The sequence below is a fragment of the Aquarana catesbeiana genome, linkage group LG13 (assembly GCF_042186555.1).
Source record: "Aquarana catesbeiana isolate 2022-GZ linkage group LG13, ASM4218655v1, whole genome shotgun sequence".
NCBI classification, from domain to species: Eukaryota; Metazoa; Chordata; class Amphibia; order Anura; family Ranidae; genus Aquarana; species Aquarana catesbeiana.
This window is the reverse complement of record NC_133336.1, coordinates 161,221,489-161,244,195: the sequence shown is the minus strand read 5'-3', so window position 1 is coordinate 161,244,195 and position 22,707 is coordinate 161,221,489.

Below are 22,707 nucleotides of genomic sequence, written 5' to 3'. Positions count from 1 at the left end.
AAGAAGAATTCATCCTTTCATTGAAGATGTAAATCCAGAGGAGGAGGGTGGTTAGCGACCACCTCTTTGATTTGGGCCATCACATCTGCTTGTAGAAGTAGGAAGTTCTTGGCAGGCAAAATAATGTCAGTTTCAGAAGGCAGAGCTGTTTGGGGGACATGCGTGAGAGCGCATCAGGTTTACTATTCTTGGATCCAGGCGAAAGGATAAATGGAAAACAAAACGTGAAAAGAACAGTGCCCATCTGGCCTATTGGGGTCTCAGTCATCCAGCAGTTCTTAAGTATTCCAAGTTCTTATGGTCTGTGAAAATAAGAATAGGGTGAACAGCCCCTTTCAACAGATAGCACCATTCAACCAGGGCAACCTTAATTGCTAGCAGTTCTTGATCCCCCACAATTCCTTTTGGAAGAATTTAGTTTCATGGAGAAAAAAAGCAATAGGATGGAGTAAGAACTAGGCTCCTTGTCATTGAGATAGTATAGCCCCAACTGTACTTTCAGAAGCGTGTACTTTGAGCACGTAGGCCAGAGCAGGGTCAGGATGTTTTAGAATAGGGGCAGAGATGAACAAAGTCTTTAGTTGTTCAAAAGCGATTTGAGCCTCTGGAGTCCACTTGAATGGGACATGTTGCTTGGTCAACTGAGTAACTGGTGCAATGATACCGGAAAAGTTCTTTATAAACTTTCTATAAAAGCTGGCAAACCCCACAAAGCGTTGTATGGCTATCTTGTCCTCTGGAGCAGGCCATTCTAGTACAGCAGCAACCTTTTGCGGATCCATAGAAATGCCTTCTGCAGAAATGACAAGTCCCAGGAATTGGATAGTCAGTCTTTCGAATTCGTATTTTTCAGCTTTTGCGTAGAGATTGTGCTGCCGAAGTCTATCCAGTACCTTCTTTACATGCCCCCTGAAAAAGGTCAAGTGATTTGGAGAATATAAGGATGTCATCTAGATTGACAATAATGAATAAATCAAGATAGTCTCAAAATATATAATTGACAACATGTTGAAATGTGGCAGGGGCATTACAGAGCCCAGACATAACCAGATATTCGTAATGTCCAAAGTGGGTTCGGAATGTTGTCTTCCATTCGTCTCCTTCACAAATTCTGACTAGGTTGTATGCACCTCTCAAATCAAATTTAGAGAATACTTGCTCCCCTCGCAATCTCTGGAATAGTTCAGGAATCAGAGGAAGCAGGTAGCGATTTTTGACCGTTATCTTGTTAAGGTCTCGGTAGTCTACGCAGGGCCTGAGAGTATGATCTTCTCGACAAAGAAGATGCCAGCTCCTGCAGGGGATGTGGAAGGTTGAATGAATACTTTCTCTAAGCTTTCATCGATGTAATGACGGAGGGTTTCTAGTTCAAGTTCAGAAAGAGGGTAAATAGAGTCAAAAGGTATTTAAGCCCCAGGCAGCAACTCAATGGGACAATCATAGGCCCGATGAGGAGGAAGGGTATGCGCATTCTTTTTTATTGAAGACTTCAATATATTCGTGGTAAACTGCAGGGACTAGTTTTGACACTTCAGGATCAGGCTGGATAGCCAGGAGAGGGGTAGCAGTGTGTAATTCCTGTAGAACACAATGTACCTGGCAGTATGGAGAAGGGAAGAGGACCTCCCACGTAAGCCAATTAATGCTAGGGTTATGTGCCCTCAGCCAGGGCATACCCAGAATGATGGGGAACATGGGTGACATGATGACATCTAGGCGTAGAAGTTGTTGGTGGCCAGAAGAAGAAAGGCAAAGGATTGGAGCCGTCTCTTGTGTTACTGGGCCCAACTTAATACCGTAACCATCAGCAAGATGAACCATAAATCCTTGTTTCTTGGTACAGAGGGGGAGATTGTGCTGGGCTTCAAAATTAGAGTCCACAAAGCAGCTACAGGCACCAGAGTCTATATTTGCAGGAACAGACAAAGGAGGGGTAGGTGTACTAGATCAGTCCCAGGTGGATGCATCGTGTGGATCCAATTAGTAGGGAACTTGCATGGTCTTACTGGACAGGTTTGTAGATAATGACCGGCATTGCCACAGTAGAAGCAGAGGTTAGAACAATGACATCAGAGACGTTCAGCTGCTGACAGAGAGGGTCTCCAGAAACTTCTCTGTGAAGGGCCTCAAGGTGCCTTTGTCGTGTCACTAGTGATGCAGGAAACTGTTGTCTTGCGTTTGTTACAATATGATTTTTTTATTAATCAGACTTACGATACATGGGACATAACATTACACAATAGTGGTTGGTCATAGCGATATTGTCAGTTTTTGGCTTGAGTAGATTTCTCAAACAAATGCTGTTTTATACAATGTGGGTAATTATCATTGTTGTATTCGATTGACAGTTCAATTAACAGGCTATTGTCTCTATAACTACAGTAAACAAGTAAAAAATGTACTTTTCTGAGGTTCTTTCAGCTTTCAAACTGAAAGAATGACTGTTGGATTACTGTCAGGTGTTGGCTTGATTAGACAATGGGTACGTAGATGCAGTTTTCAACAGTCCATTGTTTCTACAGCTACAGTAAACAGGCATGTTTTCTGTTGTTTGGTAACTATGGCAAACAGCCTGACACATAAAAGGGGGTGAGCAGGGACACACACACACACACACCATCATGCTGTAACATCTGACACCACTCATGATAGAAGAAACTTGCCTGATGCAAGTAGACGCAAGCAAAATATTTGGGGGCTCGTGCCGCGATCTGTGCTATAATTCAACTGAAGCAGACCTGTTTTTCTGTAGTGTGTTGTGTAGCTTGTGCTAGGTAAAATGCTGCATAAGCTGTATAGGAAATGCAAGGCTGCAGAGCGTTCTGGTGGCCAGAAGGAAGTGTGCAGCTTACCTATCTGGGCCAAAGACAATGAGTGGGAGCCTCTTGCTAAAGAATTTGTGAAGTATGCTTCTCCCTTGAAGCTGACTTGGGGTGATAAAGTCTCAGATTATTTTGTAGATTTTAGCCTTAAGGGGTTGGATTTAAGTAAAAAAGAGAAGAAGACAGTGTCCACAGTGGGCTGGTATTTCCTAAATGCTATTTACACTGAATCACAGAGAAGGGAGAATGCAGAGGCAGAAGTTAAGGTATTAAAAGACCAGCTAGCAGTTGCTACAGAGCGTGTGCGTTCAACTGCTAGTTGGGCTGATGATTTGCAAGAGCGATGTGCAGCTCGCATGACCAAATCAATTAATGCCTTAAGGAAAAGGAAGGGCCGTAAACCTGTTAGTAAAGCCAGGGTACGTGCCATTGTCACATCCCAAAATTGGGATTGTGAGGATGTGCTCTCCTCAAATGATAGTGAGGATGAGGAGATAGAGTTTGATATTTCGCATGATGATCTGCTAGTGCGAAAGAAAAAGTATACCAGACCTCTCATTACTAAGCATAAGAAACGGCAACATGATAGAGAGGATATGGCAGATGGGGAGGTGCATTATCGCAACCCCAGAGATGTTGAATTTGAAGAAGTACGGGAGTTTACACAAACTGAACTCCATGAGCTGGCAAAACAATACAAACAAAGGTCTGGGGAGCCCCTATTGACCTGGCTCCTATGCTTATGGAATGAAGGGGCGGACAGTGTTGTTTTGTCAGGTAAGGAAGCAGTGACTATGGGAGTGTTAACCCATGATCCACAATTGCGTCAGGCAATGCGAAAAGCCTGAGAGTTTAGCGTGAGTTTTTAACTGTTAGACCTTGTGAGAGATGGAAAATACCTACTCATGGAGAGCAATAGGAGAGGGTATTTCCAGGTTACGTGAGATGGGTTATATAACCGGATTAAATACGTTTCCAGAATGGATGGGTCCAGATATGGAACCCTTTACATCTGCTCTGCGCTCTAAGCTGATGAAGTCTGCGCCATTTAATCTCAGGGCTCCATTATTGTCCTTGTTGGGAGGCCTGGGATTAAACAGAAAGATTCATGAAGCCACAACCCTTTTAAGCCAGTTGGGGGAGCTAGAGGAGACTAAAACAAAACCTGTCAGGGCAGTAGATAAGGTCAAGGTCAGACAGGAAGAATACAAGCAGAAAAAAACAGAGAAGAAAGGGAATGGGGTAGAGAAGACAAGAGGTGAAGAGAAAACCAGGCTGGATATTTCTAGGAAACAAATGTGGGTGGACCTATTAAAGGCAGGAGTACCTAAAGATGAGATAGATGGCATTCCTACTGCAGAAATGCTGAAGAGGTGGAAACATTTAGTAGGGAAAACTGTCAGGGTTAGAAACACTACTCCTAGTGAAGATAACATCAGCCCGGACCCGAACCCAAACCCAAATCCCTTTATCCTGGGGAGGAATTAAAGAGAATCAGAAAAGGGGATTGGGAGGTTCCTTATCCTTTATGAAGGGAAGGTGAGTCTCCTGTAATAGCCGTGAGGGCAGTGACAGCAGGAGACTGACGCCCATATGCTCCTGTCACTGTATGGTGGGGGAAGTGATCTTCTCCTACCCGTGTAATGGCTTTAGTTGACTTTAGTTGATAGCGGAGCTGAAGTTACACCTTTGCAAGGTAATCCTTCCCATCACAAAGGAGAATTGATTTATGTAGAAGGTTTGGGAGGGCAAACCACACCAGCAGTTAGGATACGGGTGAAATTGGCTATTGGCAAGGGATCAGGATTTATGACAAGTGTTTTGGTATCAGAGTTACCCGAAAATATTCTTGGGATGGATGTACTTCAAGGTCAGTCAATTCAGACTGAAAGAGGTACATTCACATTCGGGTATCCTGATAAAGCGTATTTGGTTAGGGTGGTGAAGGCTGTGGTCAGAGGTCATGTGAAATGGACCCCTGTCTACATTCCTCCACCAGAGAAGCCAGTCTGTCTCAAGCAGTACAGACTTCCTGGAGGCCACAAAGAAATTGGGGAGACTATTCAAGAACTGTTGAGAGTAGGGATCCTAAGACCTGCTGTAAGTCCTTTCTCGTCTCCAGTGTTCTCAGTAAAGCAAACTGATGGGACATATAGAATGACTGTGGATTACAGAGGTCTAAACAAAGTGGCACCTCCATTGAAGTCAGCTGTACCAGATATGATCTCAATTGTTGAGAAAATTGCTAAAGATGCAGGAGAATATCATGCTGTGATAGACCTGGCTAATGCTTTCTTTTCAATTTTGATAGACCCAGAGTGTCAAGACCAGTTTGCTATGGTGTGTGACGGCCGCCAGTACACTTTCACCGTGCTTCCTGAAGACTATGTTCATTCTCCAACGATTTGTCATGGACTGATTGCCCGAGATTTAAGTACCCTGAATTTGAAAGTCGCTGTGTTTCACTACATTGATGACATCATGATCTCTGGGACAAACAAGATGTAACTGAAGCACTGCACCTGCTGACAGAGCACTTGGAGAACAGAGGGTGGGCTATCAACAGAGACAAAGTCCAAGGACCTGCCACAGAAGTGAAATTCCTGGGAATGATGTGGACTGGGCCGCAGAGGAAAATTCCAGAGACAGTTGTGCAAACTATCCAGGCGCTGTCGCCCCCTACTACCAAAAAGGAGACACAGAAGTTCATTGGAGTTGTGGGGTTCTGGAGATCGTTCATCCCACATCTTGGACTGATTCTGAGGCCTATATATTATGTCACCAGAAAAAAGACTGAGTTCTCATGGGGTTCAGAGCAGCGGACTGCATTCCTGGCTGCTAAAGAAGCTATTTTGCAGCATCAGGGATTAGGACCCGTGAGACAAGGAGTACCATTTCAGCTGGATGTAGTGGAGCAGAATGGTACCATATCTTGGAGTCTGTGGCAGCCAAATGAAAAGAAAGGACTGAGAGCAATACCCATTGGATTTTGGTCCAAACAACTGACAGGGGCACAGAAAAGATACACGCCCCTAGAGAAGTACCTGTTTGGGGCCTACACAGCACTTCAACATGTAGAGACCATTACATGAAAGGACACAGTCACCATCCATACTGCATTGCCAATAGCAGGATGGGTGAGAGATAATGGACTGACCACTAGGGCAGTTGTAGCCCAGAACCAAACACTGATGAAATGGAAATGGTACCTTCAAGAAAGAGGGGGTATTGCAGCTGGGGATGTTAGAGACATTTCAAAACAGTTGTCAGGGCTTGTTACTTTTACCAGCACCTAGCCAGAAGAAGAAATTCCTGTGCTGCAGTCATCCCTCATTCAAGAGGCTCCACCCTTTGCGTCTCTGTCAGAAGACTTGAAGGAGTCAGCGTGGTTCATCACCTCGTCTGGACATAAATGGACAGCAGCAGCCTACAACCCAAGTACAGACACAGTCCTGCAGGAGACCGGAATTGGAGGGTCCAGTCAGTATGCAGAGTTGAAAGCTGTGGTGATGACTGTTCAGGAGGATCCTTCTTCCCATGTCACTATCTACACTGACAGCTGGGTGGGTTTTAAAGGACTGACAACTTGGATGCCCAGGTGGAAGTCCAATAAATGGATGATTCATGGAAAGGTGGTGTGGGGAGGCAAGGAAGTCTTGGACTACATCTGGAAGGAAGCTCACTCCCGCACCATAAAAGTGGGGCATGTTGATGCACACGTGCCCCTAGTCCCAGACTTTGAGAACTATAACAGAGTTGCAGATGAAATCGCCAAAGTGAAGGCAGTTGTGCCAATTGATCCTGTCTTGATGAAATTGGCCAACTGGGCCCACAAGCAATCTGGACATTTGGGGCAGAAAGCAATATGAATAATATGAATGGGCACAGCAGAGAGGATTGCCTATATTCATGGACATGATAAAGACTGTAATCGAAAACTGTACAGTGTGTGGAGAAGTGCGACAATGGCCATTGCAAAAGTACTCCACCGGGTCGATTAAGAGGGATGAGAGGCCTGCAGAGATCTGGTAGATTGACTTCATCGGTCCCCTGCCCCGGGGAAACAATGGACTGAGATATTGTTGCACTGCAGTGGACACATATTCAGGACTTATGCTTGTTCATCATTGCAAACGTACAGATCAAGCCGCAACGCTTCAACTGCTCCAGAAACTTGTTGTTGCGTATGGTTGTCCCAAACAAGTCCAAGGGTGATAACGGCTCACACTTTACCGGATCAACAGTACAGCAGTGGGCCAAAGATTCTTGAGTGTACTGGTTGTGCCACATCCCATACCATCCACAGGCAGCTGGTTTGATTGAAAGATACAACGGGCTATTGAAGGACCAGATACGCAAACTTACACCCACACATACACTAAGGGGGTGGGATCGGGTCCTCACACAGGCAGTCATGTTGTTAAATTCTAGGCCAATAGCCAAAAGCACACCATATGAGAGGATGGTAGGGACTGGGGCACAGATTCCACAGCTGGAGTGCAGAGTTCAGTATTTATGTAAGGTTCCTGAAAGAACAGGGCTTAACAGATACCATGTTACTGCTTCCCATGACATAGAAACCAAGAGTGACGTATCTGAAGCTGAGGCCTATCTAGGAATTAGAGGGAATCTGGCAGGAAGGTTTGAAGTTACATTTGCATTGACAGATGAGCTTCAAGACAGTGGCTGGAACTCTGACTGGTTAGTGGATACTTCTCAGCAAGAGTGGAAAGTGAGGATACATAACAGCAAACCTTCCAAAATAAACAGCAGTGATCTTCTGGGAAATATCAGTATATTTCCTCTCCTCCCTACTGATGTTCTTTGGGAGAGTCAGAAGTGGGTACAGGCAGGGGGCAAAGTGTTAGTCAGATATTCAGGTAAGAAGCCATTTAGAGGAGAGATTTTAGCTGAAGGGCCTGGATCTACTGTTTATGTATTATTGGAAGGAACAGATAATCCACTTTGTTTTCCACTCCACAGGCTGTCTCCAATTTGATCCATAGGAAGAGCAGAGAAAAGTGGTTACATGATGGAAAGAATGACGGAAGATCGCAAGAGCTGTGGAGAGCAAGGCCTTTGATGTATAACAAGCCTGGACTTATTTCTAAAGAACTTTAGAATGGACTTTCTAATAAACTTTTTAGTTAAAGACTGAAACACCTTCTCAGTGACAGAAATAGAAAGGTGTTGCATTCAAGGAAAATTAATGTTTAGAATGAGTTTAGTAATGAAGAGATTTTGTGTGTAGTCTGAGAAAAAAAAAAATCTAGGGCGGAATGGGTTGCGTTTGTTACAATATGATTTTTTTTAATAATCAGACTTACGATACATGGGACATAACATTACACAATAGTGGTTGCTCATAGCGATATTGTCAGTTTTTGGCTTGAGTAGATTTCTCAAACAAATGCTGTTTTATACAATGTGGGTAATTATCATTGTTGTATTCGATTGACAGTTCAATTAACAGGCTATTGTCTCTATAACTACAGTAAACAAGTAAAAAATGTACTTTTCTGAGGTTCTTTCAGCTTTCAAACTGAAAGAATGACTGTTGGATTACTGTCAGGTGTTGGCTTGATTAGACAATGGGTACGTAGATGCAGTTTTCAACAGTCCATTGTTTCTACAGCTACAGTAAACAGGCATGTTTTCTGTTGTTTGGTAACTATGGCAAACAGCCTGACACATAAAAGGGGGTGAGCAGGGACACACACACACACACCATCATGCTGTAACATCTGATGCCACTCATGATAGAAGAAACTTGCCTGATGCTCCAGGAGAATCGTTGCCAATGGAGATCATGAACATACAGTAACAGAAGATAAGTAACCTTTAAGTGTATTTGTTATATTATAGACCATAGGCTGTTCAGTTTGCTAGGCATTTTGCTTGTTATAGATATCTGTCAGTCTTGTATTGTATTCCTAATATTGTAATAGTTTTTGTATGTACAGCATCTTTGTATAGTAAAACACATTTACACACTGCAGAAATCTCAGCTTCCTTGCTTATACCACAGAGTAACCTTGCTAGATAGACACAAGCAAAATAACTGTATTCTTGGGTCTGGGGTGGACAAAAGAGCCTCTGCTGGTTTTCTCAGACTGGCGCTCCCATAACCTTCGGTCAATATGGATGACTAGATTAACCAGGTCCTCCAAAGCTGTTGGTACCCCCACTCTGGCAAGCTCATCTTTTAGGGCGTCAGATAAACCCAGGCAAAACTAGTAATGGAGAGCTGATTCATTCCACTCAGTATTAGTACTCCAGAGATGGAAGTCAGTCACGTAATTTTCCGTAGGCCTTTGACCCTGCTACAATTTTCTGAGGATCAGTTCGGCAGTCTGACAACGGAAGGGGTCAGCGTATAGCTGAGACATGGCAGAGAAAAAAGAGTCCATAGATTCCAGGGTTGGGTCATGTTGCTCATGAAGGTGATAAGCCCAGGATTGGGGCTCATCCAGAAGAAGAGACATAATGAATCCCACCTTAACATCTTGTGTAGAGAAAGTTTGTGGCAGGAGGGAGAAGTATAGTTCACAAGAGTTGCGGAATGTCCGAAATTTCCTGCGATCTCCAGAGAAGCATTCAGGGATAGGCACTCGGGGTTCAGGAGGGAGGAAGGTCCCACTGGATGTGCTGGTCTCCGTCTTGGTAGATTCATCTGTGATAGCAGGAGGACCCGAAGATGGCAAAATCTCAGTGCCAGCTGACAATCGATCTTCCATGGGATTACATTTTCCTTGCAGACTTTGCATGATGTAAGATGGTGCAGAGGTCAAACAACAAATGTCCTCCAGTGGAGAGGCCTCCCTTTCAGACTCCATCATTGCGTGACTGATACTGTCATGTACCTGATAGGATGAGTTGATGAGGTCGGCCTCTCTTATATCGCCTGTCCTGGCCCCACTATGCGACAGAGGAAGCCAAAGGACAAGAGGGACACGAGTGCCTGATGTGGATGATCCCGGGCCGGCAGCTTGTCAGGGTTCTAGAGACTGGAGTATGCAGCGGTGTGCAGAGCTTGAGCAGGAGACAGCCAGGCAGGCACCCGAGGGTTAACAGAAGCCAGGATCATAGACAGAAGCAGCACCTGTTAGCCGTTCTATGGGAAACTCTATGCACTTGCGCACATCTATGTGCCAGACGTCTCACAGGGATTCCCTGACACTGTCCCTGCTGTTCTCCAGATACCCCAAATCCTCCTCCCTACACCAGTTCCTCAGCCTCTTGTTAAGTTCCCTAAGCTCCTGTTGCCTCTCTAGTGTGGCTCAAGGTACAGGCGGTATATCTGAGAATACTGCCTTTGGGGATCTTTTTCTTTAATACAGTTCCTAAGTCCCGGAAATAATTTTTTAGAATTCTCCATCTTCTAACTTTGTCATTGGTTTCAATGTATACTATGACAGCTAGGCCCTCCCCAGCCCCATTCCCATTTATTAAAAAATAAATAAAAGATGGTAAAGGTATCCAATAGTGGTCAGGGGGGTGGTCAAAAGGAAGTAAGACCTTTTCTGGAAAACTTGACACAGCACAGTCCTTCAATCACAAGGGATACATCCAAGAAAAAGGGTGTAGACCTCCCTGTGAAAAAGAAATTTAACTATATGGATTATTGAATACCTTTAGATTGTAAGTTCCATGAGCAGGGCCCTCGAGTTCCTTCTGTACTGAACTCTGTTACAGTTGTACTGTCTCCCTTTATATTGTAAAGCGTGGTGCAAACTGTAATCCAGTAATATAATAATAATCAGATCATAAATAAAAGAAGATGTTTTTGTAGTTAGTATTTTTTGTATTGTTACTTTAGATTTGTAATGAATTTTTTAGACCAGCATATCAGACACACAGCTAGAATTCTCAAAAGGAGAATTCAGAAATTGCATTTTTTATGCATTCCCTCATTTCTTTAATGTTTCAGCCAAGATATGATGCATAATTAACTAAAGTCTATGCTTTAGAGTGTGCTGCCTTTTCAAGGACTCATAACACCTCATTGTTTCCTTGCCCTAGAAACCTAGTCTAATTATGGACTTATTAAATTATATATTTCAAAATCAGTTTTGAACCTTCAGTTTACTCTAATTTATATTTATTAAGTAATTAACAAAGATAGTAAATCATATTTTCTGTGCAAAACAAACTTGCTCTGCAGCTTTTGCCTCTTACATGAGGTAATTACACGGTCTACACTTATATTGATGACCTTTATGATGAAAGTATTGGTACAGGCTATCAATCTATGTAATATTATTATACTTATGGTGTGGCTGACCACACATAAATAAAAGGAGTTCACTCAATAACTAAAATTCCTGCTAAAGATTGCTGTTCCCCTATACCAGGTCCTGAGTATACCTAATGCACATATAAAAGCAAGCAAAAGAGGGTACCAACAACTAAGCGTAAGCTGGTAATAAAATAATGCACTCATTGCATTAAGTGTATCATTGGGGCAACTGGAATGTGTAGAGATCAGCAGGCAAGTGGCTGGTTGATGCACAGTCCAACAAGGAAGCTGCTGGTGAGATGGAAAAAAACGCTGTCAAGGCTGCAAGATGGAATGCCAACTGTCAGCTCAGCAGCTTCCGGGTATCATCCGCTGGCCTGGATCAGATCAGCTCCACTCCAATAAAGCCCGAGGATGACATCACTACGTCAGGGGGGTATTGCATAACGCTGGTATTGCTCATTCATTTTTAAAGAAATTATGGAACATCAATTATAAAAAATCCTACAGGGACATGAAACAGGTTTGCCCCAAAGGCAACTAACCTATGTGAAAAATTCCACTATTATATTATTATTAAAGATAAGACGTTCATTATACAGTACATGTATTGCTTAAAATGTAAAAAGGTAAGTGAGTATAAATTAATAAATTAAAGGGGTTGTAAAGGTTTATGTTTTTTCACAAAAAAAATGCTATGCATTAAGGTGAAAAAACATCTGATGATTACCGGCCTCCAGCCCCCCAGTTTACTTACCTGAGCCCTCGAAAATCCCGCACTCAATCATTGCCCGGGGTCTTCTCGGCTCTTCATTGGATAGATTGATAGCAGCGCAGCCATTGGCTCGTGCTGCTGTCAATCAAATCCAAATGACGCGGCCGCTGGGGGGGCAGGACCGAGACATACACTCTGTGTCTATGGACGCAGCGTGTATGAGAAGGGAGTGCGCCCGCAAGGTAACCCCCCAGGAGAGTGCTTCTCCCAGGGGGTTATCTGAGACGGGGAGGAGCTAGGAGAGCCGCCGGGGGACCCCAGAAAATGCCATTCGGGGCCACTCTGTGCAAAACAAGCCGCAAAGTGGAGGTAAGTATGACATGTTTGTTATTTTTAAAAAATAAAAACCGAACGTTTAGTGTCACTTTAAACAAATGGAATAAAATTAAAAGTGATGGGCTTGATGTATATGAAAATTACATATTGTAAAATATAAATTCTGTTTTCACATCTTATGTCAAACTGTATAAATTGAAGAAAAGGGGGGGGGGGGTATTATTAATATTTGTCTTCCTAATAAATTCAGATAACTGTGTTTAGCCAGGACAAGTCAGAGTATTCAGGAGACATATAAAGTAGGTTTCCCTTTCATAACGCCTTTGAAACCTCTGCTTTGGTACGATCATCTGGAATGCTCTCAATTACCCACACCCTGAAACTGGCCCTGAGGACTCTGATTGTCCACCCAATATATAGTAGGGTACATGGGCATTGCAAAAAGTAAATTGCATATTCAGTAGAACAATTGAAAAACGTGGTTGGAATCGAATAGGATTTACCATTTGCTGTAAAGGATTTTTGCCCATGGTGAACAAATGGGCATGTCAAGAACTTTAGTTTGCAACATTGGAACCCAACTGCAATAAAAATGAAAGGTACCTGTGGAATTTTTCTTGGTATTGGTTTTCAATTTACTTCTATGTTACTTCTATGTTTAATGCAGTGAGTGCATTATTTTATGCTGAGCTCTGCAGTTGATATTAGAAGATGCTACATGCTTTTATTGCTTTTATTGGCTTACTGATGCGAGGACATTTTTATTGGTCTTAATTAAATATATACTTGGTGGTGCTTCTTGTTCCTTTTTGTTTTGCATTATTTTATTACCTCTTCATTTTAATAAACATCCCACGCTTGGATGGTGGCACCCTCTTTTGCTTGCTTTTATCAAAGTATCTAACTTTTTTAAGAGAATGTCATTCATTGCAATCTGTTTTTAAGATTATTCATAGTATGTGGTCAATGGATTGAGATTTTTTTTTTATATTGCTTCCTGTCTCCAGTGATTGACCCTCAGCCTGCTCCCGGACTTTGCTATTGTCTTCAGTGCTTGACCCCTGGCTTGCTCACAGACTTTGCCTCCATTTACCTTTGTTTGACCCTCTGCCTGTTTACGGACTTTGCTATCTATCTTCAGTACTAAGTCATCAGCTTGCTGACAGACCTGCTAACAGTCCTTTGCACCAGACCGTTTTGCCTATCTAAGAGACTCTTACCAGTCATCAGTGTTTGACCCCCGGCCTGTTGTTGGATTAGCTGTTCATCTTCCTTCTTGAGCTTCAGCATCTTCCAGTCCTGCACAGCTGTCTCCCTGATGGTGACCTTCACGCAAGACCTGCCCTGCCTGCTGGTGACTCGTGCCTTTCTGTGCCCTTCACCCCCTGTACCATCTCCAGGAGTGGAGTGTGCTTAGTCGCAAGAGGTTACCACTCTCAGCATCTCGGCCTCGTTGAGTACCCTTATCTGACACCCTCTGTGACACAGGTCTTTTTTTACCTTTCCCTGCTCTATGATCCCTCAGGTGTCATTAAGACCACAATCTTTGATTCTTATAAGAACTTTTTCTTTAAACTGGAAAATACTGTCTTTTGTGTTATTTAAATTATAGGTTATGTTTGATTTGATCTGTTGAGTGGGTCAGCACAAATCTAGGAACAGTATATGTGCCTGCCTCAGCTATTTGAAGAATTGTGGGGACAAACTTCCACCCAATGGCCAGTGACTGGCTACTGATGATCATGCAGGGGTTTGAATTCCATTTGAATAGGAGCCTTACCCCATATACTCACCAGGAGGCATTGGGTAGCATGCAGTGTATGGCCCCTTTCACACTGGGACGGTGGGGGCGTCGGCAGTAAAACGGCGCTATTTTTAACGCCGCTTTACCGTCATTTTAGCGACAGTATTCGGCTGCTAGCAGGGCAGTTTTAACCCCCGCTAGTGGCCGAAAAAGGGTTAAAACCGCCTGCAAAGCACCGCTACAGTGGCGCTATGCCGGTGGTATAGCCGCGCTGCCCCATTGATTTCAATGGGCAGGAGCAGTGAAGGAGCGGTGAATACACCGCTCCTTCACCGCTCCAAAGATACTGTTTGCAGGAGTTTTTTTCCTCTCCTGCCAGTGCACCGCTGCGGCACCGGCAGTTTTAGGTCGGTTTGCAGGCACTATTTTTAGCGCAATAGCGCCTGCAAACCGCCCCAGTGTGAAAGGGGCCATAGGGTCCCAGTTATTGTAAATGAGAACCTTAAAACACCTAGCAGTCAATGGATGCATCAATGGTACAAAAGCACAGTGATGGCAGATGGCAGGCAACAAATATCAAGCAGTTAGCTATAGGAAATATTGTATTTTGGTGGAACAATACAATCTTTTGCAAAGTCATTTTATCTCTCAGGACCTGGATCACCTGCTGGTGGCACTTGTGATTCCTAGAGCTTCAGGGAGTAGTCCGGTGGCCACCAGCAGGTGTCTGCCAGCAGGCCCCAGTAATTAAGCTACAACTGATGCTGGCTGCTATAAATATATAAAATCCCTCCCTTGACGTTCATGAGTGCTTCAGTGTTTTGCCTGTTCACCACCTTCCTACTTTGGTTTATCCTGACCCTGATTCTTGCAATGATCCTGTTCACGTTCCTGTACAGTACCTACATCTTGTACCCTGCTACCTCATATCTGCTTCCCTTGTTCCTGATTTCAGTCCTGGTTCCCCCCTTCCTGACTGTTCCCTGCACTACCTGTTAATCCATTTGTTTGTGTATATTTGTAGCACCCTCCTATTATAGGCTAGGCAGTGATCATTTGCCTGCTTATGGTTTCACAGACTAGGAACTTGATTGCTTCCATTTGCCTCTTGAAAAAGCTTCCAGAGCTGGGGGGTGTGACTGATGATTGGGCTGAATATTTACTATGTCCTGGCCAATCCCTGGGGAGCTGTGCCCAGAAGGTAGTATTGAAGGGGTAAATTGAAGCCCTGAAAAGATTGTATTTACCCTGCCAGGGATGGATCTGTGAGCTGCTTACTCCTGAAGCACCTCTGGACTGAATGCTGGACCTCTACATCAAGGGATCAAGTCTGAGGATGTAACTGCTCTAGGACTTGTGCGTAGAAACCCTGACTGACTCCCTAAAATAGCATAATCAGAGAGACCTGCCTCATGGTCCCCAGCTTTGAGACCTGAACTATTCTGGAGGTATCTCATGGTCCCCAGCCATAGGTAAATAGACTGTTCTGTAGCTGAGCTTATTGTTTATTAAGTCAGAGAATATCCCTAGTAGGCATTGTCTTGGGTCTAAGGTGAGGGGAAAGCCCATAGTGCCATGTAGAAAATCCACAATCTGCTTCCAGAAACCCTATAGTAGTGGGCAGGCCCATATTAAATGAAAGAACATACCTACTTCTTGATGACATATCAAACAAAAGGTAGACCGTCCTTTCTGAAATCTAGCTACACTACTAGTCTAGAGCCTCACTCCATTCTTCATCCTGCAATGCTCCCACCTCCCTCTCTAAACTAGCTTATTGTTACCAGCTGTGAGAGTTAGACTGTGCTACCTTTACCAAGAGAATAGTGTCCTCTGCTAACTGTTATTAAGCATTTTGGAGTATCCCTTGCTTCTTTTCCTTCTCCTGTGAAAATTCTGCAAGCAGAAATCCTAAAAAGACATTCCCGCACACAAGTCCTCTATTGCGAACCAATACCAGGAAATCGGGTACAAAGTTGTTTCCCGTTGGTACAGAGTCCCTTATATACTCCACAAAATGGATGGAGCTACTCCTGATAAGTGCTGGCGGTGTAATGTGGAAGTTGGCACTATCCTTCACATTTTTTGGGCCTGCCCTGCACTGGGATCTTTCTGGGAGGAGGTAACAACAACCATCAAAAGCTTGACCTCAGTGGAATTGAAAGGTAACCCGGCCGCATTTCTCCTACACCTGACCGAGAGACCCATTCAGGAATATAAAAAGAAACTGACGATGCAACTCCTCAATGCAGCAAGGGCGTGTATCCCTGCATTGTGGAGGCAACTTCAACCACCAACCAGGGTCCTGTGGTATTCCAAAGTCAATTGTATTCTCCGTATGGAGGAATTGACAGCTACTCTACATAACACGGAAGGACAATTCCGAGACAGGTGGAGGCCCTGGAGACACTTCACTTGCACAAATGCGTACTTGCAGGAGGTGGCTCACTCCAAAACCTTATAGAATTAATTATACCAACGCACTGAGCATTATACTGTGACATTTGTTAACCGTGCGGGAGTAGGATACCTCCTACCCCCCCTTTTTTCTCTCTCTCTCTTTCTCCCCTCCCCCCTTCCCCCTCTCCCCCTCTCTCCTCTTTACTCTTTCTCTCTCCTCAAATCTATGTCTCAGCACCGCAGCCATTGCCACGGCTGTAATATAAGTGTAGCGACCATAAGAAACTTAAAGATCATTCAGTTTTTGTTAGTAAGATGATTGTATCTGATTCACTCACTTAAACGATGTACATTCAATGTTTGGGTTAATATGGTAAATGTTTTTAGAGGCACTTCTGGTCTCTATGTTTATAAATGCTACCGTATAGGCAAAGCAATTCTAAAACTGTCAACTACGATTCCTTCAAGTCTTGTTTTGTTTTTGGCCTCTTGAACTATGTCGAGCAAATATATCCATACATACGAAAATAACTTGACTTGCTCTATTTAAGAAACTTTGCCATAAATAATAAAGGAATTAAAAAAAAAAAAAAGACATTCCCTTGACTGTTTAATGGGGCTGGATTGAATGGACTGTTGCTTGTGTGACTGGTAGCCTTTGCACTGTTCGGCAAAGAATTAGTTAAATACAGTGGCTACTGCAGGGGTAAGACCACATGTGGGTGCTCGGTTTGGGATTTTCCAGCTGCCGTTACCAATAGCAAATGGCAGAGGATCAAGAACTGGGACATTGTATGGGCTGTCTGGTTTATGTACAAGGGCATTTTCATGCGGGCAGCAGAGAGTTAACTTCTGGTGGAGGAGTTTGTCTACAGAGCGGGAGAGAAGTTATTGCCAAAAAGAGGGGTGGAGCAAGGCGCTGCATATCTGAAGAGAGATGTCACGTGGAGAAATTAAAGGGAAACCTATGGTAGACGGGAGTGTCAGACAAGCAGAGTGGATAGTGAAGACTGGAGCCCAGAGAGCAGCATAATTTTAGGCAGACAGGGCAGGCTATTGTCAGTATAAATACTCCAGGGACAGGCCAAGGTTAGGGCAGGCATCAGACACAGTTTTCCAGGGGTGAGGTCAGGGCTGGTGACACGCAGAGAGTATACAGGGATAAGCTGCAATCAGAGTGGGCAGCAGACAGAGCATTTCAGAGGAGGGCAAGGCTTACAGGAACAGACACAGAAAGGATAAAGGAGCCAGGTAACAAGCACCATTACATGCCCCAAGCCCTGGGACTGTGATTTAAAAAATAAAGTGTAAATCTGTAGGTTGTGTGGCCAGGCTTGTTAGACCAACAGCTGACAAAGTTCTGGAAAGGGTGCTGGGTGGAGGGGGGCTAAGGGTTGACCCTCATCGTAGCTGCAGCAAATAACCACCAGGAGGAACTGGGAATGCTGTACTATTTTTTCCAGCAAAAGGACGCAAGCCGCAGAGACAGGCGGGGGTTACATTGGCTGAACAATGAGCATAGGAGCAGCTGTGACAGGCAAAGGAGCATTATACACACTCCTAACAACTACTTTTCCTTTTTCCATAACAGCTTAGAGAAATAATGATGAGCTGATCACATAGGCAACAAGAAGATTTATTTTATAAATATATACTTAATTCCACCCTTTATCTATAGAATATGCACCAGTGGCATATCCTTTAATGTGTGCAGTGTGTTCAGTGCACATGGACCTCAACGGTGATGGGCCACTGTGTACTCCTTCATTGTACACATTGCTCGTGGCTGCAATCATCCTTTGACCTGCAGCAGCCCCTATAACTTGAGGCTGCACTGTACTATATAGTGCACTATACACTATTAAGAGATTGCAGATAAATACATATAGGTTATGTTTAATTTATAACATATAGTACCTGAGTGTGACCAATACTTGCTCCTCTGCTAACACAGTCCTTCACATGTTTGTATCAATCCAGGGGAGCTGCGGGAGCAGTGTGTGTGGAGATTAACATGATTGTAAAATTGAAGAAGTTCTCAGGAAACTTCAAAGGTTTCCATACCTACTAGTGAAGAATCCATGTGCCAGATGCTGTGACACCAATGGATGTGCCCAGTAGCAACACTTTCTCTTCTCCAACTCCCTCAAACCTTCTTCTTTTCCCCATAATGATAGTTTGGTCAATCAAACTGACAACTAGCTCAATAATATCTGCTAAAGACTGACACTCTGAACAATGCAAGCTAGTACAATCAGAAAAGCATGCCATGAAAATATAAAAAAAACAAGCATCGAGGCATTGAAACCAATGGAGAAGAAGATTTTTAGGCATGCAAAAGCATATATATATAAAGGATCTGTAAATCCCCATTAAAGCTGTAATGTTCTGTAAATCCTAGTTACATTAAGATTCAACATCAATACAAAATGTATAGAGGTCTTCGTATTTCTTGTAATTGCCAAGATGTAGCGCCTAACATTCCCAGAATATTGTTATAAAGACAAGTACAATATAATTATAGATAAGTTAGCAGCTGATAATGTTTTTGTTCAAGTTCATTAGATTTAATGCTAATTTTTAAATGCTCTGACCTCATTCTGTGTTGGAATCTTTTAAGCATATTCAAAAACTTTAAAACATTTCCATAATCATTAAAAACCAAGTTCCATTCCATTCCCATTCTCTGTTTTTATTTTTGTGTTAATTTAAAATGTTTGGTGAAAACAAAGTATAGTAATTAGGACTATAAATGAATGATTTTAAGCCAATGATTTGTATGTTTTATAAGAGGTTCATATTTCAGTTAGTAAAAGTTTAGTGCTTGCTAAAAATTACAGTTCCTCTTCCAAATTTTGGGAATAATTTAACTTTATAAACAAAGCAATTACAATTCTTTGAACAATGTACTCAGCATTTTCAGCAATGCGTTCTGCATTTTTAATGGTTTAGAAACCCAGTAGCTATGACGCCTTCAACCACATACTTTAGTGGGGTTCCTTTGACTGCTTTTATTGAAGTGATTCTACATCCAAAGATTTTTTTTTTTTTTTTCATTTTGGATAGCGTATGGAAGTGTTTGTCAGGTTTGTCAGGTATTTGTTGATGTTTTTGTCGCTGTTGAGCAGATTATTCCTCTCTATATGTCTTGGTGACCAAAAACAGAAATAGAGGGATATATTCCAATGGGGACACTTGTCCCGGTGACAACAGTCCAAGAAGGGAAATATTTTCTTTTTCGTCAGATATGTTTATTATTTTTAAAATATAACAAAGATTGACAAATTGAGTACATACTGTACAAGGATGGTGGTACAATATTCAAATGGCAATAAAGCTAAACATATCCATTTATGAACAGGATGAGTACATACATAACAATGTAAAAATGTAACGAGTAGAGCAACAAATAAACCAATTAAGTATTACATCGAAAGCATCAGAAAATTCCATCAGAAGGAAAAAAGTAAGCTTGTGACTAATGGTTCATTTTTCAAGAGCAGTAATAAGGAGATCAATCTAATAGGTATATATTAAAAACAGAAGAGATAATGTGTATATAAGTACCACACAGTATTAAAAGAAAAGTAGAAAACAAAAAATAGGAGTAGATAGAGAGAAGAGGGTAGAAAAAACGGGGAAGGGAATGAAGGGGGGGGGGGGTACAAGTGGTGATGCAATCTCAAATTAATAGAAATTATAGTCAAGGCAAATAAAGTAAAATTACCAAGGCAATAATAGTGTGTCATCAAAGTCTGGAGGTAAAAGATGCTTAACCAAGGAAGCCAGACAGAGTTTCTCAAATCGACCAGTTCGATCTTTCGATTGCTTCCATTTTAGCATGAATAAGAGCTTTTAAGTTCTGTGTATGTATTTAGCTAGAATTAAATATTTCATTTTCCATGCCTTAGCAATGGTTTGTTTTGTGGCTGTTAGGAGCTGTAATAGAAGGCAAAATTGATTCTGTGTGATTCCATCAGGTTTCATTTTTAATAGGGCTGTAGCAGGATTGGGCTGTATAGGTGTATCAAAGAATTTGGAGGCTAAGTCAAAAATTGCCTTCCAGAATTTTTGGGCAATTGGGAAATCCCACCAAATATGCAATAGGGTCACAGTCAATAGACTCAATTGTTACCCATTCCTTTTATTGCATGGTATTTTGGTAAATGTGCAAGGTGTGCAGCATGATAGTAAGCAGAAATATTTGGGAGACCTAAACTTCCGCAGCATTGTGGGAGACAGAGTGGATTTAGAGATTTGAGGTTTTGTTTTACTCCAGATAAAGGAGATAATTCTGCTCTGTATAAGCCATACAAAATTAGACTGAATGGGGATGGGCAAGACTCTAAAAAGATATAAAAACTTGGGTAATATAGCCATTTTAATTACATACATTTTTCCTATCCAGGATAGAGGGATAAAGGACCGTTGTGATAATAATTCAGTAACCAGTTTTAGTAATGGAGGGAAGTTAGCTGAGTACAAGTCAGTTATCTTAGGATTGAGATGTTTTACTAGATATGGAAGTCTATGAGGTGTCCAAGAGAAGGGAAGTGAATCTTTAGCAAGCTGAAGGTCTGAAGGAGGCAAGGAAATGTTGAGTGCAGTCGATTTTTGACAGTTAACTGTTAAGCACGAAATGTGTGCAAAATGGTTAAGGACAGAGAGGAGGTTAGGTATGGGGAGATGACATGAAGAGTAAGATGTCATCTGCAAAAAGACATACTTTATGATGACATCCATCTAATTTAATACCTTTTATGTTTGGATCAGATCTAATTGAATAGGCCAAGGGTTCAACGAGGAGTGCAAATAGGAGGTGGGATAGAGGACATCCTTGACGAGTGCCTCTTCCAATAGGGAAAGGGTCGGATTTAAAACCAGCATATTTGATAAATGCATTCAGCTTGTCATATAAGGATGAAAAAAATGTGGTCCAAACCCCTATTTTTGAAGAATATATTGTGAGTATGGCCATGAGATAGTGTCAAATGTTTTTCTTCTATCAAGCGATAAAAAACACGCAGGTAGTCTGGATTTAGCAACATAGGCGAGTAAAGAAGCTCTATGAATATTATCACTTGCTTGGTGCGAGGGGATAAACTCAACTTGATCTCGATGAACAAGTTCACCTATTACTTGATTCAAGCAGGTCGCAAGAATTGTAGCTAAAAGTTTAATGTCAATATTTAGAAGCGAAATAGAATGGTAATTTGTCCAAGAAGTTGTATCGGATTTAGATTTGGGAAGCATGGAAATTATGGCCATTAAGGATTCCGAACGAAAAGACTGTCTCCTCAACAACGTATTGAAGGTGTCAGTTAGGATAGGAGATAGTATATCAGAAAATTTCTTGTAGTAGGAAGCAGAAAATCCATCTGGGCCGGGATATTTATTAAGTTTTAAAGCCTTATTAGCCGCGATGACTTCTGTTGCAGAGATGGGGCACTCAAGTCATTCACAGTGGGTTTCTGAGAGTGTTGGAAGGTTAATTTGGGAATGTTTTCTTTCATTTCATGCCATGGCTTAACCACTTGCCGACCGCCTAACTGTAAATATACGTCATTACTTTGAAGTTATAAACGGGGGTTATGGCAGCAACTAGCTGCCATAACCCCAGTATCGTTATTCACAGTAGGTGGCTGTCTTTCATATAAAAGTGGTCCCAGTGTCAAGATAGTTTCCACTCAGCTATATGCCCGTGGAGGACTGGAGCGACATCGGATATCACTTCCACCTCTCGGGCCTAAAAGGATGATTTTTTTTCTCCCTTAAAGGCAAAATTAAGTGGTCCGTCCTAAAATGTACCATAAGGGGTCTCAATACTGTATGAGTGGACTCAGGGGTCGCTAAATGTCCATGGGTTAAGGGCGCAAAAAACTTGTCTTGCCTTGGGTGCTGACAACCCACGCTATGAAAATAATTTTACTATTAGGGATCCCCGCAACTTGGGAAATTTTATTAAAGGGTCACGGCACTAGCAAGGTTGAGAACCACTGGTTTAGATAGTGGAGAGTGGAGAGAGATTAGAACCCATGTCTGTTTTTTTTTATTGCTGTCTGTGTCCTTGTTAGGGGGATTCACCCTCTCTGTTTGTCTTGTTTTTGTCTTTGAAATACAAAGGTGCTTTATTGTCATACAGAGTAAATACAGTGTACCAGTTGACATAGTACAGAACACATCATGCCAAGGAAACACTTCAAGTAAGGGAATAGAGGTATTGTGAACATTACATGCAGTGATTTGTCAAGTACCCATAGTACAGTGTAGAGAGAGCAGGGTTACCAGCAGGAACATTTCTGGCTTATATAACTTAGTAACCATGATGAAAGCAAAACATCAATGGAAACATAGTTAGAGGTCCAAGGTGCCTACATTTTATCGTATTTCCACTGACAACCTCTATTGATGCAGGGCCGCATCTATCTGTGCCTCCCAAAAAAAAGAGGGC